The following is an 8235-nucleotide window of genomic DNA, read 5'->3' as shown; positions in this document are numbered from 1 at the left end:
AAGACAGCACTTCTGAAATGACCAAGGAAACATGAGACATGCCTAAATGTGAACTGAATGCTGAAACAGGTTTTGCAAACTACATGATTAAATGATGCTATTTTTCTGACAAAGTATGGATGAAAACTTTGGGCTTGGCCCTGCCCACCTGTTTAAAATAATCTGTTCTAGTGACAATGTTTCCATGGCTTGTCACTCTGTCCACCCGGTTGTTGGTGGCGTAGATTCTCGAGGGACATCATCCAAGCTTTACATCTCCCAGCACTCATTCTGGGTCCCCCACTCTTGCAGCTCTGCCTGGCTTCCCCAAGCTGGAGAAGCAGGTACCCATTTCAGGCCTTCTGGGCAGAGCAGGGTAGACTCTGCCATGCACCAAGGTGAAGCGCCCTTCTGGGCGTGCTTCTGCCGCCTCCATAGACTGACTTGCTGGATACAGGAAGACACCGGTGACTCATCTTCCTCTGAAAGGCAGGCAGGACTGTGGCATCCTCTGAAGGTGAAGGTGCCTCATTTAAAATTCACCAAAAATCCCCAGTGTCTCCAACAGCTCCTTCCGTCTGGGAAGTGGTACAAGATTTGTCACGTTTGGCGACTCACCTTTGGCCACAGCAAGTTCCAGCTCAGGAATTTAATCATTGTATTGAACAACTAATTTCTAAATTGGGCTTGTGATCAAGACTGTTTTATAGGAATATTAATTGTTTGAAGTGTGCAGCCAGAAAATACATGACAACCTAGATTTTATGGCTTGTTCCAGATGACGGTGACACATTACAGAGACATGCATCTGCTCTCTAACACCATAAATTGGATGTTGTTTATAATAATGCAGCTGGAGCAGTAACACTTTATCATAAGAGCTGCTGCCCTCATGGAAGATCATTACTCAGCATACACTTGATAAATTGGTCATCATTCCTGGGCAGAAGAGGTGATGGGACCTGTTTTATTTACGGCAATATGTTATCTTCTTATTAGGCTGATTTTTTTTTTCTTACTAGAATGATTATGTTACTTTTTGTGTACTACTCAGAGAATTTTGTCAATGTCTTGAGTCTTATGGGTATTAATGCCAGAAACAGGAGTAACCATTCTTAATCTCAGGATTACTTTTAGGGGAGAACTTGGGAAAGAGATCTTCACTGCCAGATTTAATCTCTTACTTCCCAAATGGAAAAACAAAGAAGAAATGATGATAATGACAACAAGTAAATTTGTTCCTCCAAAGTTGGCCAGGGCACAACAGGTGAGCCACACTGACTGGATCTGCTCTTTATTTTTTTGCCCTTTAAATATAAGATGACAGCAGTTGACTGTGGTTCGGTAGATGGTGTGAGGCTGGGCCTGCCATGCTCCTAGACTTGTGTCCCCAAGGGAGCCTGGCCACTTCCCCCTGGTGACTAAGAACAGAGTCATGCTGTGTCCATCATGCTGCTGCCATAAGGCAAACTGCCCCAGACCCTGGTCACCAGTGCCCTGGGCCAGCGGCATATGTGTACCAGTCCAGTGACAGGGGCTCAATGTCCTCGCAGATGGCAACTGGGCCAGGCACTGGCTGAGTGGCCACTACTCACTAGGTTGCAGGCTCCCTGGAGCCCCCGAGACTCTTCCCAGCGTCTAGCAGCTTCAAAGTTTTCGCACAACAGTCTCTCCTGACTCACCAGTGTCATGCACATCAGATTCACCTTTGGGGGCTGACTGAGTCTCTGAGGTGAGCCTGTGGGAGGCAGGGGTGCAGATGGGGTTGCAGACAAAGAGCTAGAATCATGTTTGCAGAGGGTCTGGCCATTTTTGAATGCTTTTACAAACGCTGTCTCAAGGCGATTTGACCAGAGAGTTGAGTTTGTTGTTTCGTCACTGCATCGTCTCTCTTTGTGACCCAGGGCTGTACTCCACCAGGCTCCTCTGTCCATGGGATTTCCCAGGCAAGAGTATGGAGTGGGCTGCCATTTCCTCCTCCAGAGGATCTTTCTGACCCAAGGATCAAACTGTTGTCTCCTGCACTGGCAGGCAGGTTCTTTACCACTGAGCCACCAGGGAAGCCTGGGGATTTAAGTGGGGGCTGGGAGATCCAGCTCCAGTGCACCCTCAGGCTGGTTCACTCCTAGCAGCTCCAATAGCCACATCTTCTGCTGGAAAGTAGGGTCATGCTAGCCCCATGCAAGTGGGCTTCCATGAGGATCCAGGGGGGTAACCCACACAAGCACATGTGGATGCTGGCAGTTACTGCGCACTGTCCCCCCTTCACAGAATGAACAACTGCAGGGGAGCAGACACAGCAGGATGTGAAGGGTACTGACCTTCCATCTGCTTCCACTTGGGTCATCCCAGGTGATTTTTCACAACCCTCCTCTTTCATGGGTGAGGAGACGCAGGCTGGGTTCTCAGTGGTCATCACTGTTCAGGGTGGACGCTCCCCTGCTGGAGGAGGGGGGGCTGCCCTGTTCCCCGGGAGGGGGGGGGGCGGGTGTTCAGTAGGGGCCCTGGCCTCCATCCAGCAGAGTCCAGAAGTACTCTCCTGGTGTGACAACCAAGAAATCTTTGATGCTGTCAAATGTACTCCGGAGGGGACATTACCCCAAAGTTGAGACTCCCTGAAGCAGAATAACGTTGAAGGCTGATGAGAACAGAGCCAGGGCCCGAGTCTAGTCTTAGAGGCACAGGGGTTCATTAAAACGGAGTTGAGACGAGGTTCCAATCACATGGGGACAGACGGATACAGTCTTCAAGGTAACTGGAACAGAGGGAAGGCCCCGTGAGGAATGGCCATTGAGATAACCAGAGCAAAGGCCTAGAGGGAGACCACACAGGTGACAGAGGGGCTACAGAGGGAGGGGACACCACACAGGCCTCAGGGAGCCCACAGAGGAGATTGGACCTGGGAAGAAGTCAGGCCCAGGAGCCAGGCAGGGCAGGTCCCTGTGGGTTGGGGCTGGAGGGGCCTGCAGGCTCAGCCAGAGTGAGGACATGGACCTGGAACAACGGGCCCCCATGACGTACAGGAGGGCCTTCCCCAGCAACGGCCTCGTCCTGACAACTGACCTGTCACTGCTTACCACAGACAAGCTGGGTAGTGAGAGAAAGGAGCTACGTACACAAACCTGGGTACAGAGGTGGGTCGGGCTCCTGCAGGCGGTCAGCAACCCGGAGCCTCGCTCTGCCCAGAGGTGACACCAGCCAGTCACCTGTCCCCAGCCCCCCACAGACAGCAAGCCAGGGGCTTATGACAGGCCTCTCTCTGTCTCGGGTTGGGGGGTGGCGGGGGCTCACAGAGGTGTCTGCTTTCCTCGCCATCTGGGGAGTCAGGATTTCCTGTGCCAAGTGACAAATGCTCACGCCTCTCACACTCCTACTCCTCAGGAAATCCGGCCCAAGAGGCAACCGAAAAAAAAAAAAAAAAAACCCTGTGTGGGTCATCAGTCTATTTTTATTCTGCATGGCCTGCCTCCACTGCTGTCCACCAGAGAGAACTTCAACCAGACGGGTGTTCAGGAAGATGCTAGAAATGTCTAGCCTGCAGATGCCGATGGGCTATTAACAGAGGTCAGGCTGTGGAGACAGGCAGCCTGCTGGGAGGTCCCAGGCTGAACGACTTTAGAGAGAAATTGGTGACCGGGCCCGTGCGCTCTAAGATCACAGCCCTTTTTACTTCGCAGTATCTCGGTAGAGCAGGGCTTTCTCCCTCAGAGTGACACAGGGTTCCCTGACTCATTCAGAGAATCACTCTCACATTTACTCAGAAAGCTGTATGGCTGCTAGGAGCGGGGCTCCAGGTCCCACACTGGATCTCAGGGCGAAAAAGAAAACTGACCTAGAATGATCAAGCCCACTGGAGCATCATGGGAAGCTGTGCCCTGTGTTATGGGCAGATGGCCCCACCTCAGTGACAATGATCTAAACTTACACACACACACACGGCTGCTGGCTCAGCTCAAGGAAGCAGATGTCCCCAGTTAAGCATGACTAGCTGGACCAATTCTGTCCTCCTTTCCCATCACTGGTTATTGCAGGAGCCAAGACAGATGCCTGTTAGCCCTGAACTGGCTTCCCTGGTATAAGCCCCACCAGCCACCCCTCCAGAGGCCTCTCAGGAGGTGCCGTGGAGCCCAGCTGCCAGCAGAGGGGGCCCCAGGCTGCCGGGAACCAGGGCTGCAGCAAAGAAAGCAGTGGGGAGAGTACAGAGTTGCCTAGAGCACGCCAGGGATGAGGCTGATCAGAAAACTATTTGGCTCCGTCCCCACTTGCCAACTGACAGAGGCTTGTGTCCACGATGAAGTCACAGACAATGGAGAGTGTCTGGCAGTGAACAGAGAGGACAAAACCAGAGGAAGGAAACTACAGGCTGGGAGGGCGCGGGGCCAGGCAGTCCAGCCGTGCCAAGGCCCACGAAGCCCAAGTCGGCCTTTGGGAGCCCCTGCTTGGGTCTCGTCATTGTATTGGGTTGCCCGCTGGTCATCCTGAAGCTGGAATCATGTACTGAGGAAGGGGGGCAGGGGAAGGGGTCCAGGCGCGGTGGCCAGGCAGCTGGTAGGCCTCCCCCCCTCCGACTTCACCCAGGCTCGGTGATGGCCTGCTGCAGTGAGGGAGCTAGAGCCACTTGGCCACTGCAGGGGGACTGTGGAGGCAAGGCTGAGACCTCCCACTCCAGGGAGCAGTCTCTCAATGGCTGAGAGCCTCTGAGACGTGACAGTTCGAGAAAATGCAACATGACCACAGCACAGCGCCTGTACTATCCAGCCCTGGAGAGCAGCCTGCAGCTTACCCTTGGGTCTGGAGCCGGCACCCAGAGGAACAGCAGGACAAGAAGTGATGTGATAAGACTCCACTGAGCAAGATGCCTGCCCATCCGCTCACCAAACAGTAAAGCGGCCCAACCCAGCAGGAGCCCTGCCTGGACAGAAAACAGCCACCAGCAGCCCTGGACACAGGACACCTGTGAGGAAGGGGGCCTGGCACACCCGGCTTTGTGTCCCCTCCTTCCAGAGGGTCTGGGGGTCTGCACCCTCCTCAGCAGCAGAGGGTGATGTCTGGCGACCTGTAGTCACAACATGCCCAGGTCTGGTTTTGCCAGGTGGCCCTGGAGCCTCCACTACTGTAGAGCACAAATTAGCTACCTTGGTCAAGCTCCCACCCCTGCAGGATGGCACCCAGTCACCACAGGCCAGGCCCTTTTCACCCTAAGTAACATGCAGATAATAATCACTTATCTATCTGTCATAGAAATAAGCAGAGGCCCATAAGGAATCAGAGCTCAGGCAGAAGTTTGATCTGAAATTCAATATTCTCTACCTCTCCCCTCCGTCACCCGTCAGAGCTGCTCTGGGAGGAGCCCTGCAGGCTTACCCTGCAGCCATCTGGGCCTCATGACGTGGGCACCATCTCTCTTGTTGGCATTTGGGTGCTGTCGGCGCTCCCCCAGGCTCCATCTCCAGGCCTCCCCAGGGACCCATCCCCTCCCTGCAGACGTGAGCCTGTTTCTTTCATCTGTTTCCAAGCCGGCCTGAATGCAATTTCCCACCTGCTTCTCTCCACTGCCTTATATATCATCCGGGCTATTTAAATAAATCTGGGCTGTCTCTTGGGGTGTTTATAAGCAAATGTAAGCCAGGTCTACGGGAAAGCGTATTAGTTATCCTCATGTCTTTATCATATTTACTCCTTTAAAGACCATTTTGCCATTTGCTCTCTGTGGTTCCCAGGACATAATTGCAAAAATCCTCCTCCTCCTTTCTTTTCCTCCTGCTCCTCAGAACCCAGGGGGCTCCTGTTGTGCAGGAAACCAGTCTATAAACCTTTGAGAGCGCACGGTTCCTGGGGAACTTGCCCTTCACAGGATATAAGACTGTGCAACTCGGACAAACGGTACCATTGCCAGGAGGAGGATGGCACCAAGCCCTGTCCTGAGGCCCGACTGTCACAGAACCTGTAATATTCTGGAAGCCTCCGTTGTGGGCCCACTGGCAATGCCTGGCCACCGTCCTCTCTTCTCCCTGCTGGGCGTGCAGACACTGCTGGCCTCCCTGTTTCCTTGCCCCCAGCCTGCAGCCAGAAGATGGGGTTTCTTTCCCTGCTTTCTCTTCAGCTTAGTCTCCCGAGGAGTGCCTTCCCTCAGAACGTTGGTGCTGATCCCTCAAGATTCCAAATACCAGTTTAGAAAAGGCCCCACGCTTGTGAGAAAATATTCCTGTCCCCAAGTCCATAAGCCAGTACCTTACCGTGGCCTCAGCTGTTTCCTCTCAAACCCTAGGCACCTCACCCTCCTCCCCTGGGGCTCTTGAGGGAGGCTTGCAGGGTCTTGCGGCCAGTCCCACAGCCGAGGTGCTATTGAACAGGTCTCTGAGCTCCCGAGCTGAGGCAGGAGTCCCCCAGGGAGAAGTGGGCTGGCGAGAAGAGGGGCGAAGAGGGGAGAATTGTGTTTCCGATTTGTGCAGCCTCTAGGCCTCTGGGTGCCAAACACTGGCAACCCACTGGAAAATACCAAGGTTACTGACATCTCTGTCACTTCACCACGAACCCGACACATACGAACCTGGTGGGGCTATTCGCAGGGAAATTACCTGCGAGAGTACAACTGGAGAAGAGTTTCAACACACAGCAAGAAACTACGGCCCGGCTCCTCCACCACGCCAGGACCTGAATGAGGCGTTCTCTCGTGTGCGCATGTGCACGATGACCACGTGACCAATGGATGCTGGCGCTGATTGGCTGGATGGAAACAGTGGGTCTGCGTGGAGCTCCGCCTTGCCTCAGCTGCTGGACCTGACTGTCGTTGCGTAGTCTGGCTATCAGTTGGCTCCGGTGGGTGAGCCAATGAAGACGGACGTGAGAAACATGCCGCCCGTGGTGAAGGGGAAGTTAGAAGTTGACTTGTTTTCTGGCCCCTGCCCCACCCACCGCCTCCCTGCGTCCAGTTGAAGGAGGGCACTTAGCTTACTGGGGACCTGAAGGTGCCCCCATGAGGCAGGGGAGTGTCACCTCTCCAGTCCTAGATTCCCACGTTTGTGTTATTTCATTAGTTCAGGAGCCAGTGATGAGGGTCAGGGTTTTGTTTTCCAAAACCCAAAGACAAAAAGGTGTGTGGGGCTGGAATACAGGGACCCCAGCAGGCCTTCCAGGAACAATAAACAAGGGCTGTTTGAGCTCCTTTTCCTTTGTCCGAGCTGCTGGGTTCGCTTGAAACAATTTGCTGCCTAAATTGGCCTCCTCGCCCACACACGCTCCCCACTTCCTTGAAAGACACAGAGGAAAGGTTTAAAAAAAAAAAAAAAAAAAACTTGCAAAAATTAGTGCTTTGGGTCCAGGAAATCCCAGCTCCTGGAACCAATGGGTTAATGTGGGGGCCACTGATAAGTCCCAGCTGTTGCAGCCGTTCCAGCTGGAGGCTGTGGAATCGGGGCTGGAACGGGTAAAAGGATCGAGTCTCTTACTCTTAATTTTTGTTCCTGCTTCCCCATGGGCCGATGCTAAACTTCCGTTAGCTCCCTGCCTCAGCTTGGCCAGGCTCGCGTCAAGTTACGTTCCAAACAAAAATGTGGGAGAACATTTCGTGTGAAGAAGGTGTGGGGCAGAGGGAGTTGGACCCCATCTGATGGAGAGCGAGTTTCCACTTTGGGCTGGGCCAGGCCTGCAGCCCCAGGCTTGTACAGAATGAATCACAGCTGTGCGGCTGCTGGTGGGTCCCTCCCCTCCCACCACCCGGGCATCCGGGAAGCAGGCAGAGGGGAACAGGTGGGCTGAGGCCAGCTGCAGACTCTGCCCCCACACCCCCACCCCCGAGCGCCCAGCCACATCCAAGAGCAAACGTGGGAAGAAGAGACACTGTGGAGTATTCCAAGGTGCTGAGACCCGACCAGGCTTCAGAGTCCCTCCTGTCTTTAATTTCCTAGCCTGAGGCCAGACCCAGCAAGGACCAGCTTAAGTTCTTGCAAGGAGGGGCAGACCCTGGTGTCAGCCCAGGCTACTTTAAGGCTCTCTCTGGGCATTCGATTCTTAAGAAGTTGGAATGCCACTCTATATAAAATAGGTAAACAATAAGGATTTACTGTATGGCACAGAGAATTGTATTCAATATCTTGTAATAATCTGTAATGAAAAATCCATATGTATAACTGAATCACTTTGCTGTGTGCCTGAAACTAACACAATACTGTAAATCAACTATAGTTTCAATTTAAAAAAAATACTGGGTGGGGTGAGAGGAAGGTCCAAGAGGGAGGGGACATATGTATACATGTA

Source organism: Ovis canadensis, chromosome 13, assembly GCF_042477335.2.
Source record: "Ovis canadensis isolate MfBH-ARS-UI-01 breed Bighorn chromosome 13, ARS-UI_OviCan_v2, whole genome shotgun sequence".
In the NCBI taxonomy this organism is placed as follows: Eukaryota; Metazoa; Chordata; class Mammalia; order Artiodactyla; family Bovidae; genus Ovis; species Ovis canadensis.
The sequence above is the reverse complement of the archived record's forward strand: the minus strand, read 5'-3'. Positions refer to the sequence as shown.